This window comes from Lagopus muta, chromosome 3 (assembly GCF_023343835.1).
Source record: "Lagopus muta isolate bLagMut1 chromosome 3, bLagMut1 primary, whole genome shotgun sequence".
NCBI classification, from domain to species: domain Eukaryota; kingdom Metazoa; phylum Chordata; class Aves; order Galliformes; family Phasianidae; genus Lagopus; species Lagopus muta.
The window spans coordinates 68,933,971-68,960,717 of record NC_064435.1 but is presented as its reverse complement, the minus strand read 5'-3'; the positions used below and the strand labels follow the sequence as shown (position 1 = coordinate 68,960,717).

The window sequence follows — 26,747 nt, the reverse complement described above, 5'->3', positions numbered from 1 at the left end:
TAAAAGCAAAAGGTTTGCTAGCAGATGAGAGAGAAATTACAGGAATATATGGGATGGGTAAAATCATTTACTACTGTGTAGAATAGGGTCATAATATTTTTATTCCATGCTAGTGTTATCCCTTTTTCCTACTAAGCTAAAATATTCTTAAAACCTGGGACCTCTGCAGTCCATACAGTCAAACTCAGGTAATACTGGAAGCCATATTCTTCCTTGTCCCACTACAAAAAACAGAGATTATGGTATTCCCTCATATACTCATTCAAATGCTTCATTTGTGAAATATTCTAGCCTCTAAATTCCCTTATTTGTTCCCTGTTCTAGCTTGATCAGGCTGATTTTCTGACAAAAGTGTGAGAACTTTCCTAACGGTATTGCCTTATCAGCACTTCCTTGCATACCTGCATTTGTGGTAGTGTGTACAGTTTATACATCAAGGGTTTGATAGCAAGGTGCTGCAGGGGTGGCCTCTGCAAGCAGAACCCAGCACTGCTCCATTTCAGACCAGAGCAGCTCCGGTTGTTCCTCACGGGACCCATCAATGCCACAGCTGTGCCATGAGCAATGTCTGTATGTGCCTCAGGGAGATCAGAGTGAAGAGAGGGGAAAAAAAAGCTGTGCAGCAGCACTGAGTAGACAAAGAATCAATAGTGGTAAGAACTACTATTTTCTCTATGCACAGAGTGATCGCTTCAGTAATGAGAACATGAATCTCTGGGACAGCCAGATTTTGTAGCCATATTCTAGCACCAAAAAATAGTCTAGGCACATCAGGATCTTCCTGCAGAAATGAGCTGTCAAAAATTCTCCCTCAGTGCTCAATTAACAATCTACCACATACTTAATTGTGAAGATTTCTAAGAAAATTTTTTATTTCTGTCTTTGATGGCACATGGGCTGCCTGCCCCTCTCAGATCCTCCAAATTTTTGCAGACTTCGGTGGCTTCCTGCTCTGTGCATCACCTCCTGTTCCTCCCAGCAGCGCCACACACACGCACACACTGTTCCACCCTGGAGGCTCCTCCACCTGCCCAGTGACCTAGTGACCCCCCCCTTCTCCACAAAGGTGTGTGTGAACCAAACTGTAATATCCAAGATGAAGGAAAGAAAGAGACTGAAAACGTGATCATCACAGAGTTCTACCACCTTTTAAGATGCTAGCTACCATAGCTGAAAAAGATAAACATTTCAGGCAACTGTGTGTTGAACCTTCCTGCTTCTTTCCTCACCATCTTGAGTTGCTCACAGGGTAGGGAACAAAAACCAAAAAGCACAAGGAAAGTATTCTTCAGTGTTTGGGACAGACCAATCTGTCAAGGATGGTTTCCCAACGCAATGCCTGGGGCTAGAATTAGGTAACCTAGACAAGGTCACTTCCAGATGTTATTTCTATGACTTCTATTAAGGAAATCGTAGGAAGTGATCCCTGCAAAACTGTAAGAAAAATGATAGTGCTGCTGAATATCCATTTTTCAAAGTACATTCTGAGCTTTCAGCTGTTTTCTTTTGGTAAATGCAGCAAATATAGGGTAAAAAGAATGTATGGGATGAAAATCCTCTTGATGCACAGTATATTTAAGCTTTATTCACCTACTTGTATACCTATGTAAATTATCTTTCAATAAGGTATGAAAATAATAAAAATAACAGTTAACAACCTAGAGACAGGTACGTTATTAAGCTTGTCACATGTGTGGTTACTGTTACTGCAGTAGGATAGGCACCCTCCAATGGAAGACCATAAATAATCTGCCTGTGGGATGTACACTATTTCTCAATGAAATAGTGAATAGTTCTCAATGAACTAGAAAGAATTCTTGTTTAACTCACTTGGAACTCATTTGTGCATTCTTATACTCATTTATGTTCTTGTAGTTATCACTAAACCTTGAATAATCTTGGTAACAGGCTTTTTTATTTAACGAGTGCATGGAGAAGTGAAGGTTAATGAGGTATTAATATGTTTTAGCCACTTCAAAAAAATATAGCTCAAACTATTTTTCTTAAGGGACATCAGGCTTACCAGTTTTGGTAGCTGTAAAAAAGGTCAACAGTTATGGCACACCTGATTCACATAAATCACAATTACATCAATGCAATAAACCCATTATTTCAGTAAAACTAGTACATAGAGATGTTAGTCTAAAAAGTATAAACAGCCCTGAAAATAGTTATACCATTGCTTCAGAAACTCTCTTAATTGCTTTTGAAGAACAGCTCCTCATAAAGGGAGGTTTTAAATGATTTTGCAAGCACTTCTAATTAAAACAGCAGTGGAGAAGAAAGAATATTAAACTCCATTTTTTTTTCTCAGGTAAGCAAGTGTCTTGGAATTATTTATGCAAGGTGTTGCTATAATAGTCACCCATAACTATTCATGGACCATGTCTTCTGCATACAGAGGTAATTCCTCAGATGGTGCAAGCTGTCATAATATCAGTAAATTCATAAGCAAGACAGAGTGCAGGAGCTATAGGAAACAAATATTGATGTTGTCAGAGCCCTTTATGCACTAGTAGGCCTTAATTACCTTAATTAGCTTCATCCAGGATCTCCCAGTTCATACATCTTTCCCATGTACTCAGAAGGTCTTGGGCCTTCAGACCTTGACAGTGCTTCATCTTTGCCACAGACTTGTCTCCCACCCTTCTCTGGCCACATCTCCTGCATGAACAAACCTCTGTCGTGATTTTATGATTTTTGTTATGAGTATTCCACATCATAACATCATGTAGTGCACTGGGAGATAAATAGTTAATGCTCCAGTTCCATGAATTGTTGATATTTTTATGTAACTGGTTCTAGAAGACAACTACTGCTTTACCTTCTAATGTGTTACAGAGGATCTAATATAAATCTATTAAACAATTAATTATAATCTTTGTCAATATTTGCCTTGGTATTAATATATTATTTTAATTCAGCAGTATCAAAATTAATTTTCTCGATCCAGCCCTGATAAATCAGGATAATCTCAGTTCCTTTTGAGAAACAGGACAGCAGCCCTGAACAAGCATAAGCTGTCTTTTTGTCTCTAACATATAAGATATAAAGGCATGGTAGAAAAATAATTTCTTTTTAGAAACAGTCACTCACTTCATGCATTTGCATGTCGGTAGCAGCCATGGACTGATCAAAAGCAAAATTACATTTTTTCTGATTAAGAGCAAGCATTTCTGGTTAAAACATTTGTATTTTCCCCTGCAGTTAATACAGGATGAACCATGTTCTGTTTGTTTCAAAACTTTGATTTGAGTGAAAATTTTCATGTGACTGTACATAGCAGGAAAAGAGACCTTAGAAGAACTTTTTTGACTTTCTCTTTGCCAATGTCCAGTCTACTCATCATTATTCTTTAATGATCAAATATATGTTGTATATTGCTATAGCACACATACCAACTAGCGTATTAGCTTCCTACACCAAAGATGCAATAACTTTTCGTTTTAATTTATTCAAATCATCTCGGGTCTGTTATTTAAGGCATAATAATGCTGTTGGATGTAGAAAGTACAGTGGCATTTACTGATGATAAACAATATATAAAATCTCCACGTGGTTATTTATTGAATATACTCATTAATAAATGCAAGTAAGAAGGATAGTGAAAAAGGTGGACATGCTCCATGGAAAATTTACCTTCCTCTGTTACAGTTATTGCTAACATAGGAAAAAAAGAAAAAGAGGCAAATGACATAAATTCTTTTTTTTTTTTTTTTTTTTTTTTAAAGAGTAGAAAACTGCAACGCTTATTAATAGATTTAAAAGATTCTGAGACATTTATTGTATCTTCTCTTTCCCTAATTTAGCAAATTACAACGTCTTCCTAATTTAGCGACAAACTGATTCATTTTTCATTCCACAAAATCTGTCTTTTCCTGGTTATTTTTGAACTTTTAAATCAAAAGATGTATACAATTCACTCAATGTATATAGACTGTTAATAAGCCTTAGAAAGTAGCACCAGAACTGTAGCTGCTGAAAGTTATGGGTTTTCTTGCAGTTGCTTAATCAGATACAGAAATTCATATTATTTGGGTATTGTAACTCCAAATTTTCAGATACATGTCTTACTTTGCTGGGATCCAAATGTCATGTATAATGTCACAGCAACTTGTCACAGCAAGCAAAATGATTATTCAGAGAGGAAATCCATGATGGAATTCATTATAACATCTATAACACCTTCTCTGATTTCAGAAATAGGTATTATTTTAAGTGTGAAAGTGTGAAAATGGCAGATTTTGATTAATATGGATATGTAATAAACTGATTATCTTTAGTGAAGATCAGATAGGACGTGAGATTGTTATGCAAAACCTCGCTTGCAGGAATAGAGTTCCTAATGGTATAACAAGGTAAGGCACTAGGAGCTTCACTTTTTCTTTTTTATATTTAGTCTTTCCTAATCATAACCTCTAGTGCTGTAAATTAGCACTAGCTAATAGCTCTGGCTATTTCTTTCTGAAAAAAAGCAGCTGAAGAACTGAGTCATTCTATATTTCTCAGTTTGCCTCACTTTTCTTTTGTGTATTCCACTGGGAGTTGATTGTGGCTGTCAGAATTCAGAAGGTGGGGGAGGACTATGGAGAATCTCTCTGGACTGCTCAGCTGGTTCCTTTACTTCTCATCCTCCCTCAATGAGGGTTCCTGAATGAGTTCTGGGTGTAGGAGATGACCAAGGAGGATGTAGGCAGAAAGATAGGAACTTTTCTCAAAACACACAGGAGAAATATTCAGAAGATTTTATAAAGCATATTATGGAATATTTACAGAAAATACAGAATACAGAAAAACTTCTTTCTGTATGTTATGAAATGCTTCTTTCTTTCAGAAATAACATTGCTACGAAAGGGCCTACTGGATTAGTAAGCATTGTCATAAGAACTGCATAATTAATGCCTCTTTATAAAAGTAATTAGATTATCTCAAATGAACCTTCTTCTAATTTCCAAACTTAATTTGCTCCTAGCTACTTTATATCCATTGTTCAATATAATAAATAACTGGGGAGAATACCTGTAACATATAAAAGTATTTAACTGTTGTTTGTTCCTCTGTTCTAAATAAAAGTTACTCATTGTACTACTGAATTTCAGACAGATTCTTTAAATCTAATCCTCAAAATTATTCTTTATATTATGTGCCACATTTCAACCCAGCTGTATACTGGCAGTGCCTTCAGCCTTTGCCTCACCAACTCTATGACCAGAGGGTTTGGGTTGTAGACACCATGCAGAAGGTAACTTTTAGCAGGGCAGTAAAAGCAGAGACAGCCACAGGATTATGTTAAATCAATTAAGTTAATAGGGGCAGTGAATACCACTCCTAGTAAATTAGTGTATACAGGAACAGTTGTTCTGTGGGATAGCTTTGTAACAGTGAAAGGGATAGTGTAAATGTAATGTACCAATGCAATCACTGTTTCAAATTAATGCAATTACCTAAACAGTGCATAACATATCTGATAATAGTTGTTTAAATAGCTTCAGAATTTCTGTAGCCAGAGAATATCTTCTAGAACACAATACAGGATTGCCCTGGGGTAACCTCACAGTGCTACAAATTTCACATATGCTAATACACAAAAAATATTTAAAGCTACTCAAAAATGGGTCTTGGACAGATATCAGTTGTTGCTGCTGAGTAAAATAGAGTGAAATCCTGTAAATCTTTGTATGAGGTGAATGGTTTAATTTCTATAAGACACATAGGATACATATTGTAGGATTACATATGATTAAGCCAATAAATATTAGGATGAAATACCTGAGATGGCCAAAAACTTAGATATTTTCAAGAGGACCTCATGTAGTAATCTATCCCCTTCAAATTTTAGCCCCCAGGCACTATTTTAGCTCTTCTTCTCTATCTAGGGAAAATCATAAAGAATGTCAAGATTTAAGCTCATTTCCAAAGCAGACTTAAAACAAGCCTAATAGTAATGTTTGCAAACAGAACAAAAGCATTACACAAACCATTCTCAGAAAATGCACGCACTGGGAAGTTCTCCATAACTCAGCATGAAATATTTAACCGTGCACAGCTGTGGATATTTTACCCTGGGTCTCTATTAGAATGCCAAAGTAGAAAGAAAATCTGAGGAAGCAGATATTCTCAGCAGGTTTACCACATTTAATCAGAATAACATGCTAACTTAAGAAGGACTTTGTAATTACCGTTGTTACTTTGCTGAAGAGCTAATAAATGTAATGAAGTTTCACTCTTTAAAAATAATCCCAGTAGAACACACAAAAGCTACAAGAATCACAGTGAAGCCACACATTTTATTAGACTATTTTGCAATAACATTTTATTCTCAAAGTTGAAGGCATATATTGCTTTTGAAGCAGCCACTGAAAGCAATTCAATTATATATTTACAACAGTGTTTACCAGAAAATTCTCTGTTGTTCAACAGAGATTCTTTCAGAAGCTTCCTTCCAAAGAGCAGCACAGAGGTACAAAATTTGGTTGCTCGCTGTTGTCTGTTATGTTAATGTCAAAGATACTCAAGCTGGGATGTAAGGATGGCTGAATCCACAGAGGCATAGGTTTGTATTCTAGATTTATTCTTATGTTTTTGTTCTAGTATTAGAATAACTCTAGTGCTAGTATGTTCTTCTTCACAGGAGTTACTTCTGTCGAGTCCCTTCCCACACTGCATGCTTCCTACTGCTGCATTTCCTTCACATTCCATATAGATCCCATCCTGCACTACATATGCATCACTCAAGCCTGAATAGTCAGGAAAGGTACAAGCACATGCACATGCAACACCCAACCCCTTGAGAAGGGCTCATAAAGCTAATTGTAAATCAGCTATGATTAACCATGCCTAGTAAAATATAGACAAACAGATATCATCTAACACAAGCATCAAATTATCTCCTCATCAGAAAGGCACACCATTAAATTGTGCTGTTTGACACTAACTCCACAGAAAGAAGCGCTTAATTGATGTCATCATGGCCAGCTTCTCTTCACATCTTTCTACGTCAATGACTTCCCCTTTCATTTCAAATGCAATTCAAGCCATTGCTCTCTCCCTTTCAGGCTTCTCAGTCCACTCAAGCTTTCATCTGATTTGCCTTTACAATTTCTCCCTCCTCTTGTTCCGTACACTTTGCAATCTGATTAGGAATCTGTTTGCCCTGTTAGGCTTTTGAAACCATTTATGGCTATCGTTCAGGAGATTTCTTCACTGTCCCTGTGTATACCAAAAGCAGTACCACAAATTAACCCATTACTCCTCACAAAAGTTTACTTTCTATAAAAGTCCTGGGTTCCCTTTTCTTGAAAGTATTAATGAGCCAAGTGGCTGAAGATCTGTACCTAAAGCCAGTGTGACACAAATGGGCTGGATTTCACAGGCAGTGAACTAGTGTCACTGTTTTGGATGACGGCTTCCTTTCTTATATCTTCTCACCTCAGTTTCTATTTTAGAATCTCGTAGAATCACCAAAGTTGATAAAGACCTCTGAGATCATCCAGTACAACTATCCACCTATTTTCAGCCATTTTATATTAGGCCATACCCTGGTGTAGAGAATCCAGCGATTTCTTGTAGACATCAGTTTTACTGGATTGAGGGGAACTTCCATGTCCTGTATAATCAACATATAACTGATTTCTTACAAATCAAGAGACCCATTTTTTTCCCTCAGCTTTGCTTACAGCAACTGAACTGGCAACAATTTGTTCTAGATTTGTGGAAGATTTATCAAAATGTTTCATTCCTCTTGGAAAAAGAACACTCAGAAACATGTGAATTCAACTATGTGTGACCTGTCTGTCCCATATAAATGAATCTTTTGCTCATTTTTTTCCCAGTAAACACATGTATACCAGCAATGAATTTTATTTTGAGCTTAGGACTGAAAGACAACCAAGAAAGCCAGAGTTCTGAAGCCACAAACCTGTCTTTTGATTTGCCTTTCTCTGTTCCGTCTGTCTTACGTTCTTCTTCCTAGTTTGTTTTAGATACATCTCATTAGTGTTCGTTTGGCATTAATCTAAGAAGAAGACATTACAGAACATAAAACAAGTGCATGAATGATTCACTGACAATTTCATTGTCTACATAAATTGTTGTAATCTTTATTCTGTTTCAAGGAGAAGATGTGCATACAGCCTTATCTCCACTTGGGGTATATTTTAATAAGAAAGTGTTGGTACTAAAAGCTCTCTGTATGAAGTCATAGACTGGCTTCTGTATCTGGACCTCGCTCTAAATCTTGCTATGTTGTATGTAATTTAGAAATCTAAGGAATTACACTTCTTCTGTTTAAACAACAACAATTAATATTTCCCTTCTTGCAGGATTTAACAGGGGCCCTTAGTGGTGTTATGAGGAAGAGAGGGAGACTTGACAGACAGTGCACACACAATGATATTTTTTTCCATCCTCGATAACACTCTTGACAGTATACTCTCCTGTAAACTGTTCAGAGCAGGTCTGTGATGAAGAAGAACTAGTATCAATTTTGGGCACTGACATCAGACTTGAATTTAACAAATAAATAAAATAAATAGTATTAGTGATAGACTTAATAGAATAGAATCATAGAATCATTAATGTTGTAAAATACCGTTAAGATCATCTAGTCCAACCATCCACCTACCACCAGTACTGACCACTAAACCACATCCTTAAATGCCACATCTTCACATTGCCTGAACACCTCCAGGTGCTCCACCTCCTCGAGCAGCCTGTTCCAATGCCTGACCACTCTTTTCAATAATAAATTCTCATTTTTCCTAATACCCAGCTCAAATTGCTCCAGGGCAGGTTCAAGTTATCTAACTTGTCCTGTCACTGTTATGTGAGAGAAGAGGCTGACCCCCACCTCACCACAGCCTTATTTCAGAGAGTTATAGAATCACAGAACCACCACGGTTGGAAAAGACCTCCAAGACCATCCAGTCCAACCATCCACTTACCACCAATACTTCCCCACTAAACCATGTCCTTCAGCACAACATCCAAATGGCTCTTGAACACCTCCCTTCTCAATCCAAATTTTCAAGATGAGCATGAATGAATACTGCTTTGCTAAGATATTTTATATGAAGATTTTTATCATGTAAGTTTTTCTCAGCTGTCGGTTCGTGATCAACATCAAGATCAACAATGTAATGCTCACAAAAAAATTGAAAGCAGCACATGGACATACAGTCATAGGCTGATTGTGTCAATGTCTTCATAGCTGGAAGATAAGCTTCTACTATGGCCTCAATCAAAACAGCATATTACACTGAAAAGTATGGTGTGATTTATAGTAATATAGATGTATACATAGTTCTGACTGTACCAAGTCACTCGATTATTTTCATGTCAATCTGTGGTTCCCTTCAGTAAGAATTTTCCTGAATTTTCATAAGGTTATTCATCCAAAGCAGAGTTTGGGCTGCAAACGTTAACAGAGTTTTAAATGATGACAGTGTTTGTTTAAACATGAAGATACCTTCATAGAAGAAGATAGCTGTGGAATGTTGATGCATTCATCTGACGTTTTCAGTTAGGTTGCCTGGAGTTTCATCCAAATACTTCCTATGTGGTTGTATTGAGTGCTTGTTCCTGTGTGACAAAACAAAGATTAAAAATGCACAGAATCATGTGTTGTCTTCTGCTTTTAAGTGAGAGTACAAGAGCAAGGCAAATGACGATGATGCAAATTAATGGAAAATAAAATAAAATCTTTGCACAAGAAATGAAAATCAAAGGAAAATTCTTAATAAATCAGCTATTTAACCATTAAACTGTGGAATAGTCAGACAAATAAGGAAAGAGGAGATGTTTTCCTATCTTCTGAGATGATGGCTGGAATAAACATGTCATATTTCATCCTTAGTTATTTAAAGCATTAAGCTACTGAATGAGTAAGTATTCAAGCTCCACTGAGAGCTTTCTTGGCACTGTTCACTGGTATACCTAGGTATTTGATGGAGACTTCGAGATTTGCAGCCACGTTTTTGAAACCTATTTTAAACATATATGATGTATGTCTTCTGTGGTTAGTCTCTTGCAGTTAGCTCCACCATCAAGTAATATTTCATATTAATGTCACTTTCAAGAAAATTTCTATCACTTGTACTTATACAAGATTAGGCATAATCTAATGCAGAATTATATGGCTTGAGAAATACTATGTCTCAGAAGAAGGTATCATCCTAGTTCTTCTTAGTTTGCTTTGCCTTTTCTGACAATTTCTCAAATATTTCTCAGTGCTTTTATGTGGAAAAACTACTCCTGTTTGAACATGCCAGGGAACACAACAAGAGTCTTGATTTTTAGCTGTCTTCCAAATCCCTTCTGATAATCTCTTTGCAAACTCTGTTCTGCTTAGAGTTGGAAATATATCCAAACAATCTCATATCTGCTTCTCAGTCTCTACAGCTATTAAAATGAAAAGTAATCTTGTCTAATGAGGGTTGAAATATTTCCCATTAGTAAGAAATATGACAGTGTTGGATTAATATTGTAAGAAAACAAAAATAATTAACACTATTGAGATATTAGTCGAAGAAGTGATCCTTGCTGTTGCTGAGAAAATACATAAAAAAAAGAAAAAAATAAAAAGAATCCAGTCAGTCTATAAATTGGATTTAGATCAACACAGAATCTAAAATCCCACTTGAAATTATTAAAAGTATAAAGCTTTTTTTCAAAAGCTGTTCTACCAAGTGCTGTAGATTCTCAAGTAAACATCCAAATACATCAATACCAGACTGAAGGATACCCAGCTGCTCCTCATGCTGCTGTAAGAACAGGGTGAAGGACTCTTTTTATATTTTCCCAGACTGAGGAAGTAGACACCATTTGGCAAAAGAGAATTGCTGCATACAGAAAGTTAAGCATGGTTTTAATCCTTGAGTACGTGATGTGTTAGCATCTCCAATGAGATAAAGAACTGTTAATTCTTGCACTGTACTTACACTGGTGTTAATCCCACTTTAGGGTTCCTCTATTTGCTAGTGAGATAATAGAAAATACTGCTTCGCTTCATGGTGACATTTTTTTGCTCCCTCTGAAATGCATGTGATTATGAGAACTGGAATTACGTTGTAAGGTGACTTTAGGTGGCATTACAATCTGTGATGATACCCTCACAGCCTCTGCTTTCAGGTTCAAGACATTCATCAGTGGGCAGACTGACAGGGAATTTTTCTTTATTAACACACCCGGGAAGTCTAAGACATAATTATGATCTAAGCGTTGGTTTAATGAGAGCTTTCCATTGTAATTTCTGTTTTCATAGGTGCTGTGAATTGTGAGAACGTTTCACAGTTTGTTATGCTGTTTTACCTCGGGTATCTGTTGCTTTTCCCTGAAGTCATAAACTAGAAGCTACACTAAGATTATTTCCTGTGTTCTGAGTTCACATCTGGATACAAATTCTTTTATTATTTATTGACCCATGAAACTCTCACAGTGAGCAGCTACTGGTAAAGAGAAATCCTGTTATGTTCCCTGTCAGTCTCCTGGGTACTTTGAAATTTCTTACCTACAAAACAAAATTCCTTCAAAAAGCCCAAGTATTTTTCTTCTTCAGAGTTAGCTACTTGGTTGCTGTGCTTACTGGCAAGGGAAAATAGTACTGTGGTTATGTAAATCATTGAAACATGGATTACTGGAGCATTAAAATATCTGTCAATTTATTCCAATGTTAGGAATTAAGTACGATGTCTACAAATGTATCTGGAGTAGGTAATTTCTGGGATACGGATGTATAAACATGAAAATTGCTACTAAAAATATTTCCATAAGGAAAGCATGGTAAATTGAAGAACGATTGCTGTTTAAAAATTACATCCCTTTCTAAAGTATGGTTCTGAAATATTGATATTCTGCAATGAAGAGACTTCAAACAATCTCCCTGCTACTTTTATCTTTTTAACAAACTGATAGAAGAGTGGTGCTAACAACTGATTTTAAAACTGAGGGTAATAACCTTTTATGTCTAGTGCTTAAATAAATTAATTAAATACATATAAATAAATATCAATAAATAGGGAAAATGCTTTTTTTTTTTTTTTTTTTTTTTTTACGACAGGACTGTTTAGTGGAGATTTATTATAAGATTCATCTGGTTTATTAGATTTTGTTCCAAAAATTGTAAAAAATACTGCAGAGGTAAGGTATTTGTAATAAAAAAAAAGGCTGAACTTGAATTACTGTGATTTCAGCAATAAAAATAGTTCAGGTGTGACAGAACAACAACATAAGATGGAGCAAACATTGCTATAATCTTGGAAATATATTCAGGAAGCAATTCATTAACAGCTTTACCTTCATTTTAATTGCATTACCACTAGTCAACAAATGCCTCAACACTATTTCATCCTTATTTGTATGTTAGAGGCATTAAATCACTACGGTACTTAACCCTGTCCAAATTATCTAATATCAAAAAAGCTATTCTTTCACTAGATGTCACCTGCTACAAATGGTTGTTCGCTCTCTTTCTTTTTCTCTACTGCTGAGCTGTTGTACCACAGAGCAATTACAGGCCTTACAACCTGGCACATCACAAGGTTTATGGTCCAGCTCCTCAATTAGTAAAAAAAAAAAAAAAATGCTATGCCAAAAGAAAATCACACATTTCCTACATTCCCTATAAGACTTTTAGTTTTTTTATGTTTGCTTTTATATCAAGTCAGACTCTTTTCATGTCTAATTAAAATCATCTGTACAAACAGCAATAAAGGAAATCCAAATAAACATGAACTGGTTACCTACAAAATAAAAATACTGCTTTTTGGCTGCAAGCGTATCAAATCAGATTATTAGCTCATATGTGAAATTTCATGGACAAAATGTTTTACTGGAGTCTGACCACAAATTTATGTGAACCAGGAAAATCTTTCTAGCCTCTTTGCAAAAATCCAAATCTCCTTCAAATATTACTGCTGTTCTCTTAATGCATTTGTTACACCCAAAAAATGCACACATTCACTAAATTTCCAAGAGCAGCCGTTTATAATTTTATATTTTCTTAATGGAAACATGGATTCCTTTTTTTTCAGTGTTTTCTAGAAACAAATTACATAGACAATACGGTTTTTGAACTGAGTGTGACAATTTTCTAATAAAAACTAATTTTCTAGTATCTCTTTTCTCTATTCTGTGGGCAGTAAGTTTCCCTGGGGATCTACATAGGATACTGCACCATATAGCACTGATTCAACACTTCAGGATCTTGTTTTCTTCCTGTGCCACAGCTGAACAATTTGGCATATGACTTTCAATGGGGCTCCATGAAAGAGTGATAATCTTTCTGTTTTTTCATCAGTTAGGGATCTCAAGTAGAAGATTGTTGCATGAATGAAGAATTCCAAAAATAAACCATGAAGTGATTCAGATTATTTTGCCAAACAATAAAAAGCAGCAACTTCTCTACATGAAAAATCAGATCGGTTTAAAAGCTGCTTGTTTTTCTACCAAGATCTTGCAACTAATATACCTGCAACAGATACTTTCTCTGGGTTTTACCTCACTCTTTCAAAATAGACATGAGTCCTCATAATATTTTTGGCGTACTAAGATATATTTTAAAAATGAAAACAATCAATTTCTTTGAGGAATATTTACGTGTAGTTGGACATTGAAACATTAAAAAGTTACTGCCGATCTGTGCACACATTCAAGCACATGATAACAATTCTTTTACCTATATGAGAATTATGAATTATTTTCTACTGAGAATATCAAAAACCCAAGAATAACTTAAGATAAAAATCATAATGATATACCACTGTTTTATTGGTTCCTCTTAAGCAGTCTTATTGGTTATAACAAAGCTAAGTACTTGAAGTACTCCTGATGGTGATGTCACATAACTGACCTCAAGGAGTCTGATACATTATGTACAGTACTACTACTGCTCACAGAAACTATGTGTGAAAGGAAGTAACCAAATATAATATATTCAGAAGTTCTGACTAATATGACTGGCAGATTCTGTAGTGTTCACCAACACAGTTCACCAACATCAGTTACTAATGTCCAGTGTTAGAGAATAAAGTAAAATGACTTCACTTGGTATAAAAGAAGAAAAGTGTTATTTAGACACTTGAGATATCTGTGGTATCCTTTGACAAGACTGAGATCTTAATCAGTTCTCCAAATTTCAGATATGGCTTTATTATTAGTAATAAGTACAGAGAATACAGAAAAAGAATCAGGTTTTTTGTTAGTTTGTTCTACCAGAAGGTAAGATACCTTTAATTTTTTTATGGAGGAAACAATACAGTTAATAGATAGTGAAGAGCTTTTAACAGCTCTTTAAAACTATAGTGCAGTGATATGAATTTAATTTCATGGGAATAAATATAATTATGGACAAATAAATATAAAATTGAGACAAGAATACTCTAGATAATGGAATCATAGCATAATTTGAACTGAAAGGAACCTCTCAAGTCATTTGGTCCACCTCCTTGTTCACATTTATTTGTAGTGTAATTGTGGACTGATACTCAGCTAACCATATACAGAATGGCCATAACTGGCCCAAAAGACGTTTAACCTAAGTCAGCACAAGAACCTGAATAAACAGGGCAGGCCAACTGATGGAGACTGCTCAAACAGTGCTAAGACTATTAGCATCAGTTGACAGTGATCAATGTGTTGTCTTTTTAACTTTCATACGTAGCACCAAGAAGTTTATCATCATCAGATTTCAGCCTTGACCAGAGTCAGATCAATAGATGTCTCCTCCAGGATAGACATTATGGTAAATCAAGTCTCTCCAGTTACAGTCTGAACATTGAAATCCTGAGTGGTATGGGGAGAAAAGGAAGCAAACTTGTCATGCACTGGAAAACTCTGTGGCATCGCTGGGGTGATCCAAGTTAGTACTGTTGCACCAGCTTGAAACTGCCTTGGAAATAACTTATGCACTAGAAATGCTTTGCTGGAACTGCAGATTTAGTAATGCAAGATGAAAGCCACTCATTTAATGGCCTCTAGTAATACCTTTTAAAGCATGAAGTAAATGCTTCTCTTTTCAGCCAAGAAGAACTGTACCTTGATCTGCTGGGACTGACAACAAATGTGGAAGTTGTTGACTGCTATAAAATTAATACCTTCAAGGGTCATAAACTAATTTATTTTACCTGAACAATTAATTGACCAAGCTCAAGAGGTTCAGTGCAATTTAGTAATGATTATTTTTTACATAAAATTTATTTTTGCTCACAGATCTAATTGTATAGTTCAATAATTGTCTACTGATCCTATTTTAAAACTCCTCATCTGCAATGCAGTTTATTTTCAAGGCTAGCTCTGGGGAAATAAAACAAAGACCCACAGCTCTATTTTTCTATCCTGAAATACAGACACAAACTAAAATCTATTTCATTTTAAAATCAAAGTGTTTTAAAATCTACTGTTGAATCACTGCATGTTAACGTATTTGACTCCCTTATTCTACTGAAAATTTATTTCTAAGATTGTATCAAAGTTTGTCCAAAAAAATGTTTTTGTTCATTTGCTTATTCTTTGGCAGACTAACTACAATGTAATTAATACTCGATTTGATGGTTATCTTAAGAAATTAAATAGGAACTGCAGCAATCTTATGAATTTGCAGTACCATGGTTTACTCCACACATCTTGATAAAATTCAATTTTATCACAAAAGCAGCATGATGAGTTTAAAGAGTAATAGTATTGAATAAACTGAAATGATTAAGGTATTCGTAAAGGTTAATATAGGCATCAGAGGACCATTACACTTCTTTAGATTTTCTGAGTAGCAATACAATGATAAACACAGGTTTAAATTCCACATTTCCTGGAGCCCTAAGGTTCCATCTGTACAGGGTGTTAGAACTAGGCACATCTTGCAGTGGTAGTAGTTCATATAAGAGAAGCATACTTATCTGCAGCATAGGAAGTTCTGCACAAACATGCGCAAGAACTTCTTTACAGTGAGGTGACGGAGCACTGGAACAGGCTGCCCAGGGAGGTGGTGGAGTCTCCTTCTCTGGAGATGTTCAAGACCTGCCTGGATGCCTACCTGTGCTACCTGGTGTAGGGAACCTGCTTTGGCAGGGGGGTTGGACTCGATGATCTCTGGAGGTCCCTTCCAACCCCTACAATTCTGTGATTCTGTGATTGACTTTAAAGGGAGGTGGATGGTCTTTTTTGCGCGCTTGTCAGGAAAATGAAGGAAGCATGCTTGCTCTTTTGAAAGTCTCTTTTAAAACTAATTAACAAGAGTTAATGAAAATTCATTAACAAGGTAAAATCTTTCTTCCTTTTCTTATTGTCCCAAACCAGTGAAACAGTTTCAGAGTTGTGAGCCCAAAACACTATATGGAATTTAATATCCCTCAGTGTCCACCTCTAGCAACTTCTTCACTCCATTATTTAAAAAAATATATCCCAATTAAAAATATACAGTGAACTTGGCTTAAGTTTACTAAGAGGTTGGGCCATGACAGAAAAAAATTAATTTCATTTAACTTAGTATTTGTCAAGGGAGAAGAGCAAGTTTAGTCAGAATAATTGGCAGGATCATCTGGTTCTGAAATCCAGACTAAAGATAGTAGCATCATAATAATCTCAGGTCTCAGATCTTTTCTGTTTTCCCATGAAACAATAAATTAATTCAATTAGTTGAAACAGGCCATGCATATTTAGCGTGACAATTTGAAATGGAAGTACTACATTTTATCCTTGAGAATTCTAATTATATCATTAAGGTTGTTTGTAGAAATCTAAAAATTAAATGATTACTACTGAGCATCATCATCGCCGAGGTGAAGGCTGGCTGAATTCTGGTTCTGATAAGCGGAAACAGTCTTTCATTTCTAGATCACTGCTTTGAATTCAAGCCAGGATCACAACAATGAGAAGTCATTATCTACAAAAGACAGACAAGTATGAGCTATGAAAGGAGACTGTTTCTTAGGGTGCTGGTAACTGCCCAAGAAGTCTGTTTTGCATGCAGTACTGCTCCACAAGGACAATAAGATCAAGCCTAGCTGAGAGTATAGTACACACTTTGTAGAGAGAAACTTAGTTCCAAGTACCATCAAACATCCAACTTCCATAAAAAGTAATTCTGTAAAATACATCATCCATAATGCAACTTAATTGCTAATATAAAATTATAGAGAAGCAGCTTTTGCGATGGGGGTTTGGATTTTCTGTTCTCCAAAGCTTAGGCAACTCTGCAAGTCTGTCTATACATGGACTTAGAAGAGTTTTCCTGCTATACTTTAGCTTCCCCGTGTTTAGACTCAAAGGTTTTACATCGTTGCTAATAGAAGTATTTTTGAAGATAGCAGCAGTGTGCTAGTTCTTGTTTGCAGAGCATCATGTACAATAATTGTGCGTGAATCATGAGGATAAAAGAGGGTTGTGGGTATACAGTCATTTGAGGCATTATCACTAGCCATCTTTATTATCCATAGAAGCATCAAACCTGTAGGCTTCATCTGTGGTGCAATCAGAGACCAATGACTTAAGGAAACAAGATCTATGTTTTTACATATGCTTCTGACAAATGAGTAATTGATATAATGTCTGACTTTCAGAGTCTTGAGCACATCCCTGCCCTCCTGGGGTTTTTCTACCTAGGCTCAGAACTGAAATAGAGAGAATGAAGTTGATGACCTAGATGGAAAAAGCTGGAAGAGGTCTTACCGATGGTCTGCCTCTGTATTAGCTGAGAGCTGCTAAAAGTTGAGTTACTCACCTCAATGTATCATTGAATCAGAGAATGGTTTGGGTTGGAGGGGATCCTAGATCTTCTAGTTCCAACTTCCCTGTCATAGACAGCAACACCTCCTACTGGATCAGGTTGCTCAAAGCCCCATCCAGCCTGGCCTTGAATGCTTCCAGAAAGGGGGCATCCACAACCTCACTGGGCAACATGTTCCAGTGTCTCACCATCCTCACAGTAAAGAATTTCTTCTTAACATCTAATTCTACCCTCTTCCAGTTTAAAGACATTTCCCTTAATTCTGTCATTATATGGTTTTGTAAACAGTCCCTCGACAGCTTTCCTGTAGGCCCCCTTCGGGTACTGGAAGGAATGTAACACATCCTGGAGGTATATTACAATCAGTTTATATCAGGTATATTACAATCAGGACCCAGTTCTGAGTGTGACTGGACAAATACTGTCTGGATCTAGACTCTACAAAAATGAGTGGATGGCAAATGACCCCACAACAGCATTGGTAAAAAACAGATCTCTTCACGCTATCTGGTACTTTTAAGACACTATTTCTAAAAATACGCTACTTTTATTCAAGTGACTATTTATAAGAATTGGCTTTTATTTTTGGCACAAGTATTAAGAAATCGTTGTTTGTGTGAAGGATTCTGAATTTATTACTCTGAACAAATGGCACTGAACTAGTTTAAACTGTTACATTTTGTGCTATCTGTTCCCAAGGAGTCTTTTGAAGTGCATGGTACACCTTGCTCATTTTCTTAATGGTTTCCAAGAGTTATTGCACACTAAATGCAGACCATATGATAAGATCAGACTTACACTGCCACAATCTTTGAGAAGACTGAATGGGTTAATGATCTTATTTCCTTTTACAGAATACTTCCACTACGTTGTTATTTAAGCCATTATTTTTGTTTCCTCATCCCAGAGAAGCATTAGAAAATTTCAGTAGTTATAAATCCTTCATCATGGCTTTTCAAGCTAGAAATGCCAAGCTGCATCCACCATTTACTTCAATGGGCCTGTTCATGGCAGCTATTAAAATGAGGTGGCATATATGTCAGTGTCATGCAGCATTATTCTGGCTTATCAGTACAGCTATACTTGTAAATAACTTTTTACATTATTAGAAATATGGTTATTACTTCTAGCCTTTAAAAACGTATTTTACTTTAAAACATCTCTGTCTAAAGTAAAATTTCAGATGTCATTTCAACAAACTGCTGATAACCTTCACTTGCAAACAAAGGCTGTGTGCATACTATTGGCTAAGCAAGTGCCTGGAAGCAAATGCAAATATAAGACTCATAGCTTTTCACACTTTTAAATTGCTCCTGTGCCGTGCCCTGGAGTGACCTAACCAGTTCCTTGTGGGATAACCAAACTTGGAAGACTGTAGAAAAAGGAGCTTCATATATTCCAAAATACAGATTTCATAGAATCATAGAATTATGGAATATCCTGACTTGGAAAGGTTTCTACCCACAGACAAGTTGCCCATGGCCTTTACTGCTTGTCTGGTACACTGGTTTGCCACTCTCACATCACTAAGCAGAGCATCTGCTGGTTTAAAGATGAAATTCTTGGTATGAAAGGGTGCCCTGATACAGCAAGGAAATATGTCCTAAGCTACATCAGAGCTTTTGAAAGGCTACACATTCCAACACTGAGCAATATCAAAAGTGGAGTTCTCCAGTTTTGTAAGGAGGCCAGGTGCCTGGATACCATCTCTGCTCCCTGAATTGCTTCATTTCCAATTTAAAGCTGTACCATTTCTCACCTGTGACCCTCCTGGAGCTCCTACGGTAGCATCACAAGCTCCACCAACCACTGACCCTCTGCAGCAACCTAAGCCTTCCCCACATGTCCTTGTTTTGACCAAGGGGCTTAGCCTGAATCATCTCCAGGGATCCTTTTCAACCCAGATTTCCAATACAGATTTTGCAGCACTCACACATAGGATAGAAAGTGGGTTTCCAAAGGAAAAACAGTTGAGAAAAATGATATAATACACAGATAGGATAGACTGGAGTGATCATGAGCTCAGTCAGATAGCCTTAATGGCTGATAACTTGCTTATGTGCAACAGGACTCCTTTATCACCTTTTTTTATATTTTCTCAATGCTGTTCCTCCCTGATCCAAATTGGCCTCATTATCTCCAATTTTGGCCTGTCCCCATGACATTTCATAATAAATTCCACAAAGTCTACAGGGGCCTTCAAATACCCCACAGTACTCATCACAGTGTTGTTTACATCTTCTTATCAATTGCAAGATTCAGGTTGACCCTCTTCCAGACTGTGCCTTAGCAGATTTTTAATGGCCTGTCATCCAGTGGCTAAGCTGTTTTGGTCTTTTAGTCTTTGTTCCTGACTCCATTATCACCTGGTTTCTGGCCAGGTTTCTGCATCTGTGTGTTTAATTATTCACCTTTCTTCTTATTTGGTATTTAATGCATAATGAATAATTCTTAATCAAGTAACTAAATTAAATAAATGCTCTCACATCATGCATGCCCTTGCAAAGACTGATCAACATGAATGGTCTGCTGATGAAGTCCGGGATATAATGTGTGAAATGATAGGACTTTATGTGTCCTGTGACCTCTAGACTGTGAATGGTACAGTTTTTCCTGCATTAAAGGTTATATCGTAGGCCTTCTGGGGACCTGACAGACTCAGTGAATAGGCTTCTCTCTTCAGACCCTGCTGTGACACTGGGAGATCAATCTCCTATAGCCACATACTCACATATGGAAAACCTTTTATGTTTGTTTGTCTTCTCTGGTGCACATCTAGTCATGGTAGCAGTTTGTGGCTGGGCACACAAGAGCTGTAAGGCCCAATTCTGCAGCAATTGCTCCATACAGAAAGGCAGTAGCATTCACACATCAAATCTATCAAATCCAGCCAGTACTATTTACAATCCTAGAAATCTCGATGCCCAACCTCTCCTTACCATTTGTCACCTTCAGACAGCTTTCCAGATTTCAGGGCCCAAACTATATTGTGTCTGTGTAGAAATTTTGAGTTCTGGTGTGTACAAGGTCTCCTCAGTGGTCCACCAGGGATGCCCACATAAGAATCCTCAGAACACATTCAGCCTATCCCATGTGCTGAACAGTGGAAACAGGTTTTCTAGTTTCTCTGCCCACTATGGAAAGATTGTTGGCCAGAGCAGCTCAGGCAGACCATGTGACTGATTCCATTGACCAGAAGTGGCACACTGCATTTCTAGTAGTCTATGTGGCTGGCCCACAGCTATTGAATGACTTATTTACGTAGTGTTCTATTGAATAGCAAGCAGCTTGCCAGCTGCCACTGCAGAGAGCAAAAGGCCTGCCAATGAACTGCCAAATCTTTCCGATAAAACGCTGCCATGGCCAAAGTATCAGTAGTACTTAGAACCTGCAGAGCAACTGAAGAGGCAGTAAGCAGCCTGTTTACTGTGGGCAGCAAATAAAGACTGCCTGCCTGTGCCCTGTTAATGGAGCCTACTTAGGTGCCATGTGTCAGCCAGGGGCTAATAAATCCTAAGCGTGTTGTGTGCTGTGCTAGAGAGGTGCCCAGACAGATTGGCACAGAGCTCTTTGGAATTTTGTAAGAAAGGTATCCCTCCAAGTGTGATGCAATAGGGACACAGAACATCTCTCTAGAGTGCTTCGATTGATATAGATGTCACTGAAAACATGACCAGTCTTGAGGGGCAGCAGAAAAAGCTGTCGGCATTTATAAGGCAAATGCTGTCAACAGCAGAGACATAGAAATGTTTTATTTGGGATGGTAAGGTACAGAAATATATCCCTATTTGTATTTTTTTTCTTTTTCCTCTCTCTTTTCTCTTTTTTTTTTTTGGGGGGGGGGGAGGGGGGATGGGGAAAGGGGGGTAAACAAGAACCAGGTAGATTACATACTTTTTTGCTTGATCAAATTTAGACTCAGCGCAGAAATAAAAACGCCCAATGTTGGTGGAAAATAAAGTAAACTAGATGAAATAATGTCCTCATTATTTTTGGTGCTGAATTGCAGTACTATAGTAATGTTATAACAGGATGATTTAGCTCAGTATAATGCTCCCAGTTGTCTTATTTTCCTGTTAACAATGTTTGTTTCTCTCCATAGCCAAAGTAACCCTTCAAGGTTCTGCAAGAGTGATGAACAGGAACCTCTGCTAGTCAGTAGTGACTGCTGGTGGGGGAAACTCTAAGGAGCTATTCTTCTTCCATATTTCAGTACTTTACGATATAAGCCAACATTTCCTAGTGAAACAGAACAGACCAACATCATAAGGGAAAGGGAAGGACAGGGAGTGACTGAGAGGATTGTTCACATTCCCTTCAATTTATTTTTTTTTCCAGTGGTAAAGCATGAATCTGAAAAAGTTAAATGTCTGCAATTAGGCAAATCAGCCCACATGCAGTTGCCAAAATAAACACAAATTACTGAGGCACTTGCACTTACATTAGATATTGAGCCACACTGCACTATGACTGTGATCTGAGAGTTCAGGTTCCAAAGCAAATGCATGTAGTTAATACCCCTGTGGTGGCTTTTTGTTTGTTCATTTTCGTGAGTTAGAACAGATGCGACTTTAGCATGAAAAAGATTTAAGCAGTTTGAACATCTTTTTAGTTGGCATATATCTTTCAGTTAAACCTGAAAACAAAATACTACTTCTCAGACTATTAAGATAAGGACTGGCTCTCACATACCTTTGCTTCTTAGTAACATGGGTACTGTTTCAGACTTTTATATTCACGAACTGAAGGAAAAATTGCACACTTCCTTCTGCAGTGTTCTATTTTCGTAACCTCTGAGCCACCCTATATGAATAACATTAACTTATCAAATAATCCAAATATCATCCCACTTTGAATTATAACAGTTTCTTGTAATTTTCAGAAAGCCATTCACAGATCTTCCTCTGCTACTTAGCAGATGGCTAAAACAATTTCAACGATGTGATTAGAATGGCACAAGCTTTCTACACAGATCCAGTTCAGAACATTTCTATACTCTACTGGAAAAGAGGCAGAATGTACCTTGTAGTTTGCACATCCTGGGATTAGATATGGCATTTGTTCCCAAAGCTGCTTATCCTAACTTGATGGACGCGTACTGAAGTCCACACTCAGTAAAGGTTTGGAACAGATCCTTCATGTTTGCAAGTTGTCTTGTTGTCTTCAGCACTTATCATAAAAAAAATTGAGAAGCACTGCTGCTATTCCCTATTGCAAAAAAAAAAAAGTCACTGTTTATAATGATAAATTCATTAAGCATTTGAACATTATAGTGATAAGTATGCAAAAAACAAAAAACAAAACAAACAAAAACAGCCATGAAGACATTAGTATTACTGTCAGAGAGGGATTTGGATTTCATTCAGTAAACAAAGCATGCAGCCACACACTGTATGAGTATAAGAAAGACATATAGGGCAGCTGGTTCCTCCCCCGAGCACTATCAATACTGTGTTGCAAGGCCTTGATCCAAAGTTAGTGATTGCAACTAAAAGGTTCCAGCTAACAGCAGTCAGCTGTGGACTAGGCTCTTGGTGAGGAAGACATCTGCTCCAAAATGGGCAGAGAATCATATTTAAATTCTTCCAGCACATACTCACAGAAGTAGAAAAAAAAACACATAATAATTTGAATCGCGGGGAGGGACATCTGGAGGTCCTGAGTCCAAACTCCTGCTCAAAGCATGGCCAACTTCAATGCTAGAACAGGTTGCTCAGGACCTTTTCCACTTGAGTCTTTAAAATTACCAACATCTTTAACCCCCCAGGCAGGCTGTTTCAGTGCTTAGCCACTACGTCTGTGGCATGTACATAGCAAAGCAACATTCAGACAAGATCTAGCTTTTTGGTTCATTTTTCAGCACAGTACTTTTTCAGGTTTGTGTCCAAGTTCATATTCATATACAGTTAAAATTTTTCAGACAAGAGTTGCATTAGATGCATTTATAATGTCCATTCTTTGTTGGTGATTCTAGTAGTGAGAGTAACGTCAGCCATAAATTTAGGAAAAAATATGAGCAAATGTTTTATAGTCAGCAGTCCTTTTGTGTTCCAAGCTTCTTCTTTTGTTGTGGTAAACACTTATTGGTCCCAGAGATAGGATTAGTATGTACTTCCCACGAAATTAACAATGTGGAGGCACTTCATAAAGACCCCTTATTTCAAACATCAAGGTTTTCTTTTGCTAGGACACTTTCAGAGGTGAGATTCCATAAATCTTGAATTAAAGAACACATGATAGATGCATCATGGGGAAGAAAAGCATTCCTGGGATTTAGTCTGTTGCCACTTAGCTCTCCCTAATATCACTGATGGTGCTGCACCCATCGTGACAGAAATGTTCAGAGCACAGCTACAGTCTGCCTCCAGTGCACATGCAAAATGTCAGTGCATTTTTTCCTCTTAAAGGATCTGCTTTAATAGACAGAACATTACTGACAACAACAACAAATATATTGTCATTAAAATTTAAAATTAAATTTCATTTCATATTATTTTGTTTTCCATAGCAATGCTTATCCACATTCCTTGACTTGGTAAAAGTTGTTAACTGTTTTCCAAAGAAAAAAAAAACCAACCCAAAAAGTCTTGCTTTAACTGGCACATAGTATCACACCATTTTCATACAATCTCATTTTCTGAGGTGTTTGCTTTTTGTGGACCATTTCATTATCATGCAAATGGAGTTGGGCTATTTCTGCAGACAATCTAATTGCTGGCATAATATGTTCTCATTATTTGTATAGTGTAGCAGTTTGTATTAGGCTATTATCAAGTGTAACAGAAACACATAACAGCCTGAGTTTTGAGAAATGGAGGCTATTCTTTATCAAAAGCTGTATGACCTGGATACAGATCCAGTCTAGACTCACAGACAAATATCAGCCATTCTGAACTGCACAACTCTTCTGGAGCCCAAACATGCACTTTCTGGGACAACAGAAGCAATTCTGCAAGCTTGCTTTCCCCTAGTGATTGCCTTTTTGAACAGGCTCTAACTCTTACACTTTGAAGAAAACATTATGATATGTAAAGGAATTGAGATAAGTAAAGCACTACTAAAATAGCAAATAGAGAACAAATCAATTTGCTTTTAGTTAGCAATTGAAATGCAAAAGTTTCAACTTTCATTCTACTTCCTAACAATAATTTTTGTGTTTCAGGATATGCTGACAATTTAGCAGAGTTGAACTTTGGCACGTAGTCATCCACAAATAAGCAAATTTGCATACTATTTAGGTTGACCCTTGCTGCAGACATATGTTGAAGTTTCTTAATTAAAAAAGCACCTTAGAAACATTTCCAGTTTTCACGCCGGATAAAACAACTTTCAAGGTTCTAAAATATCAACTAAATATTACAGTAGAAAGAATAATTTTCTCCCCCCATGGCATGATGTAAACGATGATTACAGTTTAGCAGCCATTTTTACTTGTTTACAAGATATTTCAGTGTTATTCAGTATTTTGAAGTGGAAAAGAAGATGGTAAAGTGACAATCAAACTTTTGTTGCAGGGAAGAGCAGTTGCTTCTGAACCATATTGGCTAGAAATAAGAAACCCATATCCCTTTGTTAGGACTGAAGTCCTCGGATAAATCACTCAGGGAAAGCAGCTAAAGTTCAAGGGTTACCAGTTTTCAATATTATGCAATATGATTGAATGTAATATAGTAGATCAAACCTGATGTATCAGAGGAAGGTTTATAGTTTTTTTAATTGCCAGTTTTCTGCTGAAAAATATTACCTCCATACATATATGTTGTGCTAACAAGTGATAGAGTTTGCTGCAAGTACCAACGCTCCTCAAATAGTATGTTTTCTTGGCTCATTTCACTTTTGCTGTTAAAAATTTTTGGTCTGCTGAAAATAATGGATACTGAGTACCAATTTGCGTCTTCTAGTTGTTAGAAATCATCAATCACTGCCAAACTGTGGAGGGTGATCCAAAAGTAATGCCTCATATTTTATTATGTTAGACTGTGACATCAGAGGCAGATGTTGGTGGTATGGCAGTAGAGGTTGAACCTTCCCACCAACACTTCATTACATTTTGTTGCCAAGCAACAGATGACAGCAAAGGGGCAGTCTGATAAATTGTCATCTGATGTAGAAGTACATATGAAGTAAAGGATGTCATTGAATTCTTCCATATGTAAAAAAAATGGCACCCACCCACATTCATAAATGTTTGCTGAAAATTTCTCTAGACTGAACAGTGGTATTGAGCTCAATGAGGCAGTGGGTGGTGTGTTTCGTGAGTTCCAGCAGTGGCAACAGCAGGTCACCTCTGCTTGTTCACATTGTTACAAGAATGGCATGCAGACTCCTGTTCATCACTGGTGAAAATGCATAGCCAATGGTGGTGACTGTGTGGAAAAACAGCGTTTTGTGGTAGAGAATTTGGTCTAACAAATAGTGTTATTGTGCTCTTTGTATCTGTTGACATTTCCATGGAAATAAGGAGGAGACATTATTTTTGGAGTGACCTACATGTATATATAACCTCATGAAATTGCATGCCACTGTTTTTCAGCCAGAACATGGGGCAGCCTACACTGGGGGCACAGAAATCTAGATGGAGTGTGACAGGTGTACTATAAAGAGCATGCACACATATACTCCCATCCAACCATGTGGAAGTCTTCGCAGTATCACAGTGAGCAATACTTTAGTATTTCTTCTCTTTTCAGAGACTTCTGGCTCTCTTTTCTTCCTGGTATGGGTGCAGGGATGTCTATATTCTCCTAATCTTATCTCAAGCTATGGGTCAAATAGGATGTGAGTCAGTTTTTAAGAAAGTAATGGCAGCTGGCACAGATGAGAGAATTGCAGTTGCTCCTGCCTGCCACTGGCCAGTGAATGTCTTTGTGCACATTTCTGCTAAATAGGCTCCATGGTACTCAGCTCAGCCCTGGCTCCAATCAGGTTTTGTTTCTCCAAATACTCTCTGAGCTTCTTTCTATTCACTCTAAAGCTGCCTCAAGAAATACTGACTGATTGCAGTGTTTTTATATGAGACAAGAAATACATT

General features: G+C 37.0%; 1 long non-coding RNA gene across 2 annotated transcripts in view; it reads right to left on the bottom strand.

The window, feature by feature from the left end:
* Positions 1-3,718: 3,718 nt before the first annotated feature.
* The window catches only part of LOC125691026 (uncharacterized), a 29,499-nt gene continuing 6,470 nt past the window's right edge, over positions 3,719-26,747 (bottom strand). For both annotated transcript variants that reach the window (XR_007375882.1, XR_007375881.1), the window contains exons 2-4: positions 22,739-22,924; positions 9,467-9,579; positions 3,719-8,014 (exon numbers count right to left, since the gene is read on the bottom strand). This is a non-coding gene — a long non-coding RNA (uncharacterized LOC125691026). The remainder of the gene's footprint in view (positions 8,015-9,466; positions 9,580-22,738; positions 22,925-26,747) is intronic.